Raw genomic sequence first — 15,327 nt, 5'->3', positions numbered from 1 at the left:
CAGAATCAAGGGGCCATGCACTGTAATATAATTAATTTTAATTATAGATATTATGCTCCTTTATGCTCATCACTTTTTTCTTGTTTCCTAACACATGACCACACACACACACACACACACACACACACACACACACACACAAATAAAACCTACATTCTAAAACAGATGTTTTGATCTTACATACATGAGCATGGGAATGTCAGAATCAGGAATGCCTCCTTGAAAATATTTTCTTAATGTACATTTTATTTACTTTGAAAAGCATGAATAAGATTTCCAGAAATGCTTGTGACCCAGCTCTGACCCAGCCTTCTGATTCTACTTTGAGAAATCCACAAACTATGTCAGTTTATATATTTATCTATTCATTTATTTATTAAGAGCATAAACCTTCCAAGTATGCTTGAACACTTGAAAATTATAAAATGATTCACTCTAAAATTATTATTTTTTTAATCTTAGAGAAAAAAGGCTTTTTACTTTAGGGAATGCTAAATTCTTCCAACTTGCTTTTTCTTTCTCTCTTGAAAACTGGCAATTTCTACTGACTGTCATTGAGATTGCTGTAATTAGCCTTCTTTTATTGCAGAACAGATGTTCTAAGTGCTGGGCTCATTCGACATGGGTTGGGACTGAGATATCACAGATGTTATAGTTTAATTCTGGTTAGGTCAGAAAGCTTTATCATTATCCATTGAAAATATTGGTAAAATACAATTTAAAAATACATATTTCTAATTAAGTTTTGCTTATTTGAGTTTTACTTAGTCAATCTCCCATTGTCACCAATGGTAGCATGGGCTGCAGTTCGACAAGACAATGTTCATTTTAATGGTCACAATCTGAGGAGTTTTATTTGTATAAATCATTATCATTACTGATTGATTTTTATTATGATACTGAGAGCAGCTGATTGGAAACAGCAGGAACAAAAATCTGTATTACTATCTTATTTCCAGAAAATAGACACTTTGAGAACCTTTTTACATAACCAATTTTTTCTGAATTATTTTCTAATATCCATAAAAATGGTAAAACATTTCAATTTCTGAAAACCTGGATTGTTCTCACACCACTATTCAACTTCCTAACTCAGAGAAAAGCCTACATTTAATTTTGTAGAGTACCAGATTCACCTCCAACTAGCTCAATAGACCTGTTTATATGAGGATCTTCCACAACTGATTAATTTCCATCTCTAAACAAAAGTGATAGCCAACAGCTTTGACTTAGAACATTCCCAACATACGTACATTAATGCAATCTGATTTAGTCATTAGGATTGTTAAATTAATTGAATTGACTTTGCAATTTTATGGTTATTTCAGTCTTAACCAGTGAATCAGATCTTATCAATCTGTGACAAGCAGCTATTACTATAGCCAAAGGAACAATTCTGTGTCTATTAAGGAAGGATTACCTTGATCATTCTACAAACATTTTAGCTAGGCAACACTAGCTTAGTTTAACTGTTAATATAATAGAAATATGAAATGCATAATGTAAATAATGTAATTATTTTCCCTATAAGGAGGGATAGTAGATATAACTGGGTCAAATGTTCTATGAGCCCATTTGAGTGTAATATTTGAATATTGTTCATATTGACAATAACGATGGTCACTGGTAAGAAAAATTGTTACCTGTTATGAAGCAGACTACTAAAAATGTTCTAAATTGTCCAGAGATGAGGAGTGAGGTTGTAACAGCATTGCTTGGGAAGTATTCTAAAATGCTTGTCCTCTCTTTCATCTCTCCCCTTCCCACACATTTGGTAGTTCTTCAAGCTATACTGGAATATTGGACACTGATTGTTTCAGATATTAGTTGGCTCGTATATGTCCTAATTTCATCTTGTGTATTAGTCCATTCTCACACTGCTAATAAAGACATACTCAAAACGTGGTAATTTATAAAGGAAAATGTTTTAATTGACTCACAGTTCAGCATGGCTGGGAGGCCTCAGGAAATTTACAATCATGGTGGAAGGGGAAGCAAACTTGTCTTTCTTCACATGGCGATATCAAGAAGTATCGAGTAAAAGGAGAAAAAGCATCTTATAAAACCATCAGATCTCATGAGCACTCACTCACTGTCACAAGAACAGCATTAGGGTAACTATCCCCATGATTGAATTACCTCACATCAGGTCCTTCCCACAACACGTGGGGATTATGATAACCACAATTCTAGATGAGATTTGGGGGTATGGCACAGCCAAACCGTATCATCTTGTCTCCTAATATTACTCTGATAAATGAAGGGAGATAATCTATTCTTCAGTTTGCAAAGACATGGTGGATTGGTCATTCCTTCACTTCCACCTCACCAAGGAGTGAGGATCTGCGGTGAGAAGCATTGGTGAAAAGATGGATAGTTAATCGCGAAATGTTCTCCAGAGCCTCTGGAATAACCAGAAAATGGTCATATTTAGCTCGACACGTAATCTTTACTTATGTTTACAACTTTTCACAATTCTTCTGCTCCCACAACCATCACCACTGCTTAAATATATATGCGCACCTTTTGACATACTGTCTTGCAATGACTGAGGACACTCTAAATATCTTAGTTTTCAATGATAACAGTAATGTCTCAAAAAATTTAAAGCTATTTATATACTCAGCTCTTTGCAATGACAGGTAACAAGAATTCCTGTATTATCTATGCTAATAATTAAAATATGTAATTTAAAATTTTATGTATATGTCCTTTGCACGTTTTTCCTTTTTTTTTCCCCCAAAATTTGCCCTTGTTATCCATTGTGATGTTTAATATTTAGCATCAACTTAATTGGACTAAAGGATGCAAAGCACAGTTTCCGGGTATTCTATGAAGGTGTTGCCAAAGGAGATGAGCATTTGAGTCAGTGGAAAGGCAGACCCACCTTCAATCTGGGTGGATCTGCCTTTCCCAACATGATCAGCACAGCCAGAATAAAAGCAAGCAGAAGAAGATGAAAAGACTAGACAAGTTTAGTCTTCTGGCCTACATCTTTCTCACATGCTGGATGCTTCCTTCCCTTGAACATTACATTCCAATTTCTTCAGTTTTGGGGCTCTCAGACCTTGGACCACAGACTGAAGCCTGCACTGTTGGCTTTCCTCCTTTTGAGATTTTAGAACTTGCCCTGGCTTTCTTGCTTTTCAGTTTGCAGATGAATTATTGTAGGACATCACCTTGTGATTGTGTGAGTCAATATTCTTTAATAAACTCTCCTTTATACATACATCTATCTTATTAGTTCTGTTCCTTCAGAGAACCCTGACTAATACATCCAGACACAAGTGCCCTCACCGAATGCTTGAACGGCCTTCGAAAGGCAGAGCTGAAATACCAGTTGAAAGGCAACATCCTGAAAGAACAATGTGCCCTCCTTCAGGACAAGTGTATTTGTCAAGTTCAGGACCTCTATTTGGTGCTGTGTCCACAACAGAATACCTAGGTGCAGAAGCTACCTTTCAAGTCCACATTTTAGTGCTTATGTTTTCAGAATACTCTCAGCGCTGCTTCAGTCCACAGCCTGTGAAGCAGAAGACAGAACTTTGATTAGATTTAGCCTATAGATTTTATCAAATGAACCTGAAACCAGTTGTGTGAGAGGAACTGAGAAGGGAAATGTGTGATAATGGGGAAACCATTAAACACCAATGCAGGTCTAACCCAAAATGAAGGAAAGCCAGGTGACATTTCCAGGACTTTAGATCTAAGTAAGATTTGGAAAAAAAAAAAAAAAAAAAAAAAAAAAAAAAAAAAAAAACAAACAACAACAACAACAAAAAAAAAAACACTGAGGAGGTGATTGACAGGGGGCAGCAAACCACCATGACGTGTATATATCTGTGTAATAATCCTACAAGGTCTGCACATGTACCCCAGAACTTAAAGCATAATGATACAAACAAAACACTGAGGAGTCATCATGCCAAAGTCCACAGCCTAAGCAATTCCGTAGCTGTCAGGAACGAACCCGCATTCACATTGTTTCTATACTCAGTCTGTGGCTGGGAAGAGCCTATAAAAAAAGGCAGCCTTGGTCCAAATGCAGCGTTGGGTACTGCTACTCAGCAGCAGGGAACTTATTCAATTGTGGGTTTCGAAGTTGGAGGTCTGTGAGGAGCACTCTCTGCTCATACCACAGTGTCTCCATAGCCTAAAAGCAACCTTTGTTCTTACACTCAGAATTTGTCTTCCTTTCTCAGTTGCTTTGCTTCTTGCTATCTCATATTCAATTGAGTTCTCTCTACTATTTTTTGTCTTCCCTTCTCATCTAAGAATATAACCTTATGCTAGGATATTCCCATTAAAATATTGTAATAAAATAGTAATAATCATAATAAATATAATTCTTCCTCTTGACACTGAATTGATTTCCATCTTAGACTTCATTCTTCTGGTTGTCTTTGCTGACCTTTTTTGACATAATTTCTTTTATTATTTTTATTTTTTATTTTTTATTTTTTATTTTTTTTGAGACGGAGTTTCACTCACTACCCAGGCTGGAGTGCAATGGCGCGATCTTGGCTCACCGCAGCTTCCACCTCCTGGGTTCAGGCAATTCTCCTGCTCCAGCCTCCTGAGTAGCTGGGATTACAGGCACGCGCCACCAGGCCCAGCTAAGTTTTTGTATTTTTAGTAGAGACAGGGTTTCACCATGTTGACCAGGATGGTTCTCGATCTCTTGACCTTGTGATCCACCCGCCTCGGCCTCCCAAAGTGCTGGGATTACAGGCTTGAGCCACCGCGCCTGGCAGTTTGACATAATTTCTACCCACACTATCTTATCTTGACTTCTCCATCTGCCATTTACTTATCTGTTCAGCTAGTTTGATTCAAATTCTACTATATATATTTTTTCAATAATTTTGTATTAGTTCTCAAACTGCTTAAAAGCTATTATGTGAGACTGAGTATCTTATAAAGAAAAGATGTTTAATTGACTCATAGTTCCACATGGCTGGGGAGGCCTCAGGAAACTTATAATCATGATGGAAGGTGAAGCGGAAGCAAGCACCTTTTTCAAATTCAAAGGGTCACAGGAGAGAAAGAGAACGTAGGGGAAACTGACACGTTTAAACCATCAGATCTCATAAGAACTCTCTAAATACCACAAGAACATCATGGTGGAAACTTCCCCCGTGATTCAATAACCTATCGAAAGGTTTCTCCCTCGAACATGGGGATTACAATTAGAGATGAGATTTGGTTGAGGACACAGGACCAAATCATATCATTTCACCTTCACCCCTGGTCCCGCCTAATTCTCAGGTCAAAAACAATTATGCCTTCCCAACAGTCCCCCAAAGTCTTAACTTATTCCCGCGTCAACTCAAAAGTCCAAGTCCAAAGTTTCATCTGAACCAAGTCAAGTCCCTTCAGCCTATGATCCTGTAAAATCATAGTCAAGTTAGTTACTTCCAAGACACAATAGGGGTACAGGCATTGGGTAAATGTTTCCATTCCAAATGGGAGAAATTAACCAAAGCAAAGAGGCCACAGATCCCGTGCAAGTCCAAATGGCAGGGCAGTCATTAAATCTTAAAGCTCAAAAATCTCCTTTGACTCCATGTCCCAAGTCCAGGGCATGCTGATGCAAAGGGTGAGTTCCGATGGCTTTGGACAGCTCCACCCCTGTGGCTTTGCAAGGTGCAGCTCCTGTGGCTGCTTTCATGGCTGGCATTGAGTACCTGCAGCTTTTCCAGGTGCAAGGTACAAGCTGCTGGTGGATCTAACATTCTGGGTGCTGGAGGATGGTAGCCTTCTTCTTGCAGCTCGACTAGGCAGTGCCCCAGTGGGGACTCTGTGTAGGGACAACAACCCCTAGCAGATGGGGCTCTGCCCAGGCAGAGGGGGCTGGGGGGCTCTGCTCAGGCAGCAGGGTGCTCTGCCCAGGCAGCAGACTTCTGACTGAACATCCATGTATCCTGGCACAGCCTCTGAAATCTAGGTGGAGATTCTCAAACATCAACTCTTGTCTTTTGTGCACCTGCAGGATCAACACCACGTGGACGTCACCGGTGTTTGGAGCTTGCACCCTCTGAAGGAAGAGTCTGAGCTGTACCTTAACCCCTTTTAACCACGGCTGGAGCTGGAGTGGCTGGGATGCAAGGTGCCATGTCACGGGGCTGCACAGAGCCAGGGAGTCGTGGGCCTGGTCCATGCAATGATTTTTTTGCTCCTAGGCCTCTGGGCCTGTAAAGAACTTTGACGTGCCCTAAAGACACTTTCCACATTGTCTTGGCTATTAACATTCAGCTTCTCATTATTAGGCAAATTTTTGCAGCTGGCTCGAATTCTTATCCAGAAAAGTTTTTTTTTTTTTTTTTTTTTTTTTTTTTTTTTTTTTTTCTACCACATAGTAAGCCTTCACATTTTCAAAATGTTTATGCTCTGCTTTCCTTTTATACATAAATTCCGACTTAAAACTATCTTAAAACTATGTCTTTGTAAATGCATATGACTGAATGTTTTCCGAAAATGCCATCTCATGTCTTGAACATTTTGCTGCTTACAAATTTCTTCTGCCAGATACCATAAATCATCTCTCTTAAGTTCAAAGTTCCACAGGTCTCCAGGGCAAGGGCAAAATGCTGCCAGTTTCTTTGTTAACGCATAGCGAGAGTGACCTTTCTCCAGTTTTCATTAAGTTCTTCATCCTCATCTGAGACCACCTCAGCCTAGACTTCCTTGTCCCTATCACTGTCAGCATTTTGGTCAAAACCATTCAACAACTCTCTAGGAAGTTTCAAACTTTCCCATATCTTACTGTCTGAGCCCTCAAAACTATTCCAATCTCTGCCTGTTACCCGGTTCCAAAGTTGTTTTCACATTTTCAGGTTATCTTAATCGCAGTACCCAACTCTGAAGGTACCAATTCTATGTATTTGTCCATTCTCACACTACTATAAAGATACTTCCTGAGACTGAGTAATTTATTTTAAAAAGATGTTTAATTGATTCACAGTTCCATGTGGCTGAGGAGGCCTCAGAAAATTTACAATCATGGTGAAAAATCAAGGGGAAGAAAGCATCTTCTTCGCAGGGCAGCAGGAGGGAGAGATAGTGCAGGGGAAATTGCCACTTTTAAACCACCAGATCTCATGAGAACTCTCTCACTATCATGAGAATATCATGGTGGAAACCTTCCCAGTGATTCAATCATCTCCCAAAAGGTTCTTCTTCAATAGATGGGGGTTACAGTTTGATGTGAAATTTGAGTGGAAACAAGGAGCCAACCATATCAATATTGCTGTCAAATTAATTGGAAATTCCTCTTACCTCATCTTATTAAGTGATTCAATAACAATTGATATATTCAACCATTCTTTCTTTCTCTTGCAATAATCTTGGGTTTCCCAAAATGAAGATTTTCAGTTTTTTACATGTTTTGTTCACCTTACTTTGCCAGACCTTTTCCCACATTTCCATATTTCACTGGCATCCCTCAGATCTTTGTTTATCTTTTTTCTACTATCTCCTTAGGTAAAATAAAGTCTGTTGCTTTAGCCAACACATTGTGCTGATGCCTTCTTCTTTTACCTCTTTAGCCTAGACTTTTCATCTGAGTACCAGTCCCATATATCTAAATTTTGATTTAACATCTTCATGTGAATGTCTTTCATGCATTGTAAGCATATACCAAGTAGAAATGGTCATTTCTCTCCCCACATCTTTTTATCCTTGAAAATAGTCCACATCAAAAAATAGTGCTGGAATTCATCCAGATATTCAGGGAAAAAAAAAAAAGGAGCCATTTTTTACTTTTTTTTTCTACCTCAGCCATTATATTCAAGCATTAGTCTTTCTTATGTTTAATTTTTTCATTTATAATCTATCTACTTTTCCCTGATCTCCACTCTCTTCACCTTGGTTGATCTCTTCTATTGCTTATTGCAATAGCCTCCAAACTCATTTCTCGGTGTCTCTCTTGAGGCTTCCAATCCATTCTCCACAGAGTAGCTAGAATACTTCAACTAAAATATTTTTATATTACACTTGGAATAAAGTATTGGCTCTTTACATTAGGCTAATAAGGTCAATGGCTGTTCTTGTCCCAATTATCTTTGTACTTCATCTCAGTATCACTCTCTCCATCTTTATTACAGTCTAGGCAAATGGTCTTGAGTTACTCTCACATGCCAAACATTTTTCCCCATTATTCCAGATTTTCCGCTGCCTTCCACAGTCTTCACTTGCATTTAGTTTGGCGTGATCATGCTCATTAGCTTTCTTGCTGAGCTTCAACATTTTAAAGAGTGTCCCCCTTTCTCTCAGAATTGACTACACTGGCAAATTCTATTTCAGATCTATAATTTTAAAGCAAAATCTTCTTATTCTTCATTTCTCAAAGTAAATGTCACTTCATAAAAAGTGCCTGATAATTCTTTGTAAAGCATTCTCCATCTTACAGTATTATCCTTTACCCAGTTTCCTTTAGTCATATTTTAATTACTGTATGTTTCCTTAAGCTTGTATCTCACTGAGTTATTGTATATGCTGCTGGAAAAACAATAACTTTGCTAAATAATGATAGATTTCATTTGTATCACACAAAATTTGTATTTTAGACTTTTTAAAAGGATACTTTGAATCTTATTCAACATTTATTACTCTTATCCATGTAAAAATATGATTATACATAAAGTAAATGATGATGGTTAACCTTAACCTTAACCTAAACCTTGAATTTAGAGTTCACATTTCCTAAGTTGTATTTTGATTCAGACATTGCTGTTCATGTTTTCCATGCAACATTATCCTTCATGTGTTAAGGGATTGGCAAGTGCAGGAGTGAAGGAAATAGTTTATATAAAGATTGCTTTGCCTTTATTTCCCAATTTTTAAGTCAGCCATTTGCAAACATTTTGCAAATTTTATTGTCAGCATTTTCTGAATCAAAGCAGAAGTCATCAAGATTCTGTATTCTTACTCCTTCTTCAAATAGTCCTGAAATATCCTGTGTGCTGAAATGCCAATGGATGTAGCTTTCCAGATATAACACCTGGAGTAACACACAGACACACTTTTTCACCAGTATTTTCTTTAATTGTTGACACCTCTGTCTATACCAAGTAGCGCTGCCTTATCACTTCTGCTTCTTACAAATTCTAGCCCATTCAATCATTCTCCCTTATCCTTTGACCAGTAGGCAGCTCATTCTCTCATTTGTAAGTTGAAAGGAAATTCCATTTTCTTTATTTTATTACTACTACTTTTTATTTTATTGAAAGGCACTGCTATATCTGGGAATTTTTTTCATAAGATTTGTGAAAATTTTTGAATAAAATAATACCTAATTCTACTGCTTTGATAATATTTAAACAAGCCTGAACCCATATATATGTAGGTGGATAGTAAGAACTACTTTTACTAAAAGATTGCATCCCAGACCAAGCAACAGAAATAAGATATTAATAAGGCAATGAATACTAAGTTCAGAGATTTTAAAATGTTAATTAAAATTATGTGTATTTCAGTATTACTAAAAAAAATGGATATCTTTTTTATTACACATTTTACTGGCTAACTCTCCCTCTGGACTGAAAGTTGAATAAGGCTGTGCCTTTTGCATTCACTTTGATCAAACAGACTAATGTATATTAACTGTTGAACAAATTCCATATATGTTTGTTGAATAAATGTATAAATGAAGCCCCATAATGGAAAATTCTCCAGAGTATGAGTTTATTTATTAATGGCAAAATTAGCAAAGATACAAATTAAAATAAAATTATTTCAATCTTAGGACTCCTGGTTTTTGTAAAGAAAATTTTCTTTTTTTAGTAAAAAGGTTTTAATATGAAAATTAAATAGTCACGCATAATATGTACTTTTATTATTTTATAAAACTATATGTCTTTGTCTTAGTTCAAGTTGACATATAAAACATATGTCTTTGTCTTAGTTCAGGTTGCTATGACAAATTACTATAGAACAGATAACTTAAACAACAAACATTTTAAATTTTTGCCATTTTGGAGACTGGAAGTCTGAGATGAGGATTCCAGCATGGTTGGGTTTTTGGTGAGGACTTTCTAGTTCTGAAGTATTGTCTTCGTACTGTGTCCTCACAAGTTAGAAAGAGAGAAGCTAGCTGTCTGGCCTCTTTTTTCTAATGACACAAATCTTATTCCTGAAGGTTTTACCTTCATGACCTAATTACCTTCGAAAGTCCCTACTCTCAAATACCATCACGTTGAGATTAAAGTGTCTGCATATGAATTTGGGCAGAACACATTTAGTTCATTGCATTGTACTTCTGGCTCCCCAGAATTCGTGTCCTTTCCACATGCAAAATGCATTCATTCGATTTGAATAGACCCAAAATTAATTCACTCCAAATTCAACTGTAAAGTAAAAGTCCAAAGTCTTGTCTAAATTAAGTATGAGTAAGATTTGTGCTACATTTCTTCCTGAGACAAAATTCTTCTCTAGCTGTGAACCTGTAAACTCTCATGTATTTTTTAGGGCTCTTCAGAGAGATAAAGCTAATAGGATAGATAGATGGGCAGGTAAACAGATGGAAAAAGAAGAAGAAAGGAAGGGAAAGGATAGGAGAGGAGAGGAGGAAAGAAAGGAATAAAAAAAGAAAGAAAGTAAGGGGGGAGGGAGGGAGAGAGGGAAGGAAGGAACAAAGCAAGGAAGGAAGGAAAAATATGAGAAGAAATTCATTAGAGGAATTGGCTCATGTGATTCTGCAAAGGTCCTGTAACAGCTTGCTCTCTGCAAGTTGCAGACCCTAAAATGTCAGTAGCATGACTCAGTTCAAGTCCAAAAGCCTCAGAACCAGGGGAGTAATGCTGTAGCTCTCCGTCCAAGGCTGAAGGCCTGAGAACCCCAGGAGGTTACCGATATATAACCTGAGGTTGAAAGGCAAAAGAGTCTGGAATTCTAATACTCAAAGGCAGGAGAAGAATGATGTTCCATTTCCAAGACAGAGATAAATAAATTGCCTTTCATTTAACTTTTCGTTCTGTCTGAGCCCACACCCAATTGGATGATGCCTGCCCATATATTAAGGACAGATGTTCCCCACCCAGTACACTGAGTCACTTGCCGATCTCTTCTGCACACACTACCACACATAGACACACCCAGATATCATGCTCTACTAGCTCTCTAGCGATTTCTTAACTCAGTCAGGTTGACGACCTAAAACTAACCATCACAAGTTATGCGCTTCTAAAATGAAATGGTGTGACTGGAATAGGATAGACATTCCCACCCCAAAATGGAGGAATAAAGGAGGAAAGAGTGATGGGTCCCATGCAAGTCCAAAATCAAGGAAGGCAAAATTCATGAGATCTTAAGGCTTGAGAATAAACCTCTTTGGCCCCATAGTCTGCCTTCCAGGAATATGGGGCAGCAGCAGAGCTTTGTGGCCTCACCGAGGCAGCAGTCTTGGCTTCCCAACCCACTCGGGCAGTGAAATGCACTTGGAGCTCCACTGGATGGAGGCTCCTCCCTCAGAGCCCAGCCAGGTGGAAGTCAATTCTCCATGGCTTTGGAAAGCCCCATCCCTAAGACTTTACACAGATGTCATCTGGTCTACTAAAAACAAACCGACAAGTCCCTTCTTTTGAAACTGAACAGACACACCTGATGTATTCTGAATTGCCTTTCAGGTCATTCTTACCTTTTCTTGAAGAACAGAACAAATTTGATAGAGTAGAATTGCTCTATGATCCTCTTCTGTAACATTCAAGGAGTCCAACAACCTTTGTTTCTTCCTCTTTCCTCTTCAGTTCACACTAGCAGTTATCCTGCTGGAGTAGCTGATGAATTCTTTCTGTTCACATCTATATTAATGTCCTTATCAGTATAAGCATAAATTAACAAAGCAGCATAACTATAGGGAGGTCTTTGAGCCCTTCAACAAGCTGCAACCTCCCACTAACTCTTTGCTTACCTTGGCCCTTCTTGGGGACTACTTGAAAGAGACCTTCTATGTTGAAGCTCTAGTGTTCCCATTTGCAGAATTCTCAGGCCTGATCACCTGCTCTGTGTCCCTGGTGGAGGAGTCTCAAGACCTGTCAGTTACAGAGACTCTACTGTACAAAGACATGGTGGTGTTCCGGGTGGCTCCCTGCATCTTCATTCCCTGCACCCAGGTGCCTCTGGAGTTTATTTGTGCAGGGAGCTGTAGCTGCAGGGTTTTGTGGACACAGTGATGGAGCTGAATGATAAGAACCACAACCTGGTGGCCTCTGTCTATGAGAACTCCAGCTGCCTGGGCAGGTGACTACAGGATGAGATGGTCTTCTGCTACACCCAGGTTCCCCACAAGACAACATCCTTGATCTTCAGCCTGCCTTGAGCCACCAATCTTGATGAGTTCCCCAGGAGATACTCACTCAGGACACAGAGGACCATAAAGTGGCCAGCATGGATTCCACTGGGAACCTAATGGTGTCACTATCTGTCAAGGTCCAAGGGAAAGAGTACTTCCTGGGCAGAGTCCTCATTGACAGCAGCTTTTACCCCAGCGTGGAGGGCCAGGCCATGAGTAAGACCCTCAGAGACTTCCTCTATGCCCAGCAGGTCCAATCTCTGCTGGAGCTCTACTCAGACTGGCTAATGACTGGCCACGTGGATGAGTTCATGTGCTTCAGCCCCGCAGATGGGAAGAGTGAGGGTAAAAGGGGCTTCCAGCTGCTCCTGGCCAGCCCTGGTGCCTGCTACAAACTCTTCCAAGAGAAACAGAAGGAAGACTATGGTAATGCTCTTCTGTTTGACAGAGTTAGAGAAGATTAGCTCCTAACAGAAGGGAAGCTAAAACCATGGACCATCTTCCAGCTGATGAAAGCAGAATGAATACATGGAGAGGTGCATTCACCTGACTGTGACATCCTGAAGATGGAGCTGGACCTGGTGGAGCAGGACATCATCGAGATTCCCCAGCTGTTCTGCTTGGAGAAGGTGACTAATGACCCCTCTGACCAGCAGCACAAGAGGCTCTTTGTGAGGCCATCCTTCCCTAACCTGCTGTGGATGATTGTGATGGGCAAGAACCTGGGGATCCCCAACCTTTTGGGGCCTCAAGTCAAGGGCACCTGCTGCCTCGAAGAAAAGACGTGCCGCGTGCTGGAGCCCCTGGGCTTCAAGTGCACCTTCATCAATGACTTTGACCGCTACCTGGTGGATGTGGGAGACATCTGTGTCTGTGTCACTGGCTGCAGGGTGCCCTTTGCCTTCAAATGGTGAAAGATGGCATCACAGACCCAGGCCTCGGAGCTGCCAGCTCTGTCCCAGCGTGGATGGCCCACTGTCACCATGCAACATTATGACTCCTTGCCCAGCAGAGGAGGCTGGAGAGTCGAGGCAACACAGCCCTTTCTTCCCCGTCCACCCCGACCCTCAGACCCCATAGGATGGCAAGTGCCACCAGTTTGAACCCCTGTGGGGAAAAGATGGAAAAGTCTTCAGCCGAGAGGTGTTTACTAACTAGCCAATAAAGAGCTAGGGGTCATGAATGAAAAAACAAAACAAAACAAAACAAAACAAAACAAAAAAAACCAAAAACAAACAAACAACAACAACAACAACAACAACAAAAACATATAAAATAACTTGATTGTATACTTAGTATTTGCTTCTGAATATGCATTCTCATTTTTGCAATACAGATTGGATAATTTTCTAAATCTGTAAGGTACTTTTTTAATTAAAATTTAATCTTTAAGTAGTTTCTCCCTTACATTTAACTCTAGTCAGAAAGAACTGTATTAGTCCATTCTTGCACTGCTCTAAAGAAATAAATGAGACTAGCTAATTTATAAAGAAAAGAGGTTTAATTGGCTCATGGTTCTGCAGGCTGAACGGAAAGCACGGCTGGGGGTTGGGGGCTCAGGAGACTTTCAATCATGGTGGAAGGTGAAGGGGAAGCAGGCACCAACTCCATGATCCAATCACCTCCCACGAAGACCCTCCTTTGAGGATTATAATTCCGTATGAGATTTGGGGATTACAATTCAACACTGAGGATTATAATTCAACATGAGATTTTGGTGGGGACAAAAAATTAAGCCATATCAAGAACCAAGGCATTTATTCAACACTTCGCTTAGAAACCTTCTCAGCTAAATATCCTATTTCCACAAAACACAAGAGCAATACAATTCAGCCAAAATCTTTGTCACTTTGTAAAAAGGACCACTTTTTCTCTGTTGTCCAATAACACATTCCTGATCTCTGTCTGAGATCTCAGTAGAATGGCACTCACTGTCCTTATTTCTAGCAACATTCTGTCCATGAATATTCATGTATCCTTTAAGATGAATAAAGCGTTCCTTAAAGCTCCCATCTTTTCCTTTTGAGCCCTTACGAGATCCACCTTTAAGTCTCTGCAGTGACAATCTTGGCTTTTTCTAGCATGCGCTTCAAAATCCTTCCAACTTCTAGCCATGATTCTGTTCCAAAGCTCTTCCACAATTTTGGATACTTGTTCCAGAAGCACCCAACTTATCGGTACCAACTTCTGTCTCAGTGAGCGTGGCTGCTATATAACAAGGTGCTACAGACTGCATGGCTTACAAAAACCAAAAACTTATTTCTCATCATTCTGAAGGTTAGAAGTCCAAGGTATGGGTGTGAGCATGGTTAAGTTCTGGTGAGGCCCCACTTCCACGCTGCAGACAGCCTACTCATCCTGTATCTTCACAAGGAGGAAAAAGAGCCAGCTAGATCTTCAGTCATTTCTTATAAGGGTATTAATTCAATTCACAAGGACTCTAACCCTGTAACCTAATTACCATCCAAAGACCAGACCTTCAAAGATTACCACATTGGAATTAGAATTTCAACTTAGGTATGAGATGAAGAGGTCAATTTTCAGTCTGTTGTACTCTATCAATCAAAATTTGGAAATTTATTTGCTGATATTTAACATTATAAAATATTTTTGATTTATCATACTGCCACAGGGATACCTCAAAATTCTATTCTTTAAGTGAACTGTCTTTGCAACATGGAAGAATCTAGTTATGTTACATAAAGGGATCAAGAATGCTATTAATGCAATTTTCCCCAGAAAAGTTTGTAGATGTTGTGTGATTGCAATATTTCTATTTTCATTTAAAACTTCAGTAGTTCGTAGTCTTTTTTTAAATGGTCAATTATGAGTTTTCCACCTATGAGGACTGGTTGATCCTCATATAAAGATGTGTCTTGTTGTGTGCTTAATGATACATCTTCTCTCACCTCCAATAAAAGAAACATCAGGGTTTTACCCTGACAATGTCACACAGCTGTTTCAAATTCCCTTATTTAGTTCTCAGTGTTTATAGCTTGTGCAGCTGTCAGCAGCAATGGCTTTTTCTTTGTTAGGCA

The 15,327-nt window shown here is 39.2% G+C and overlaps 1 pseudogene; it reads left to right on the top strand.

The window, feature by feature from the left end:
• Positions 1 to 5,609: 5,609 nt before the first annotated feature.
• On the top strand, positions 5,610 to 13,392 carry LOC101046920 (inactive protein-arginine deiminase type-6 pseudogene; annotated as a pseudogene).
• The last annotated feature ends 1,935 nt before the right edge of the window (positions 13,393 to 15,327 follow it).

This window comes from Saimiri boliviensis, chromosome 1 (genome assembly GCF_048565385.1).
Source record: "Saimiri boliviensis isolate mSaiBol1 chromosome 1, mSaiBol1.pri, whole genome shotgun sequence".
Lineage (NCBI taxonomy): Eukaryota > Metazoa > Chordata > Mammalia > Primates > Cebidae > Saimiri > Saimiri boliviensis.
This window is presented reverse-complemented; position numbering and strand designations above follow the sequence as displayed.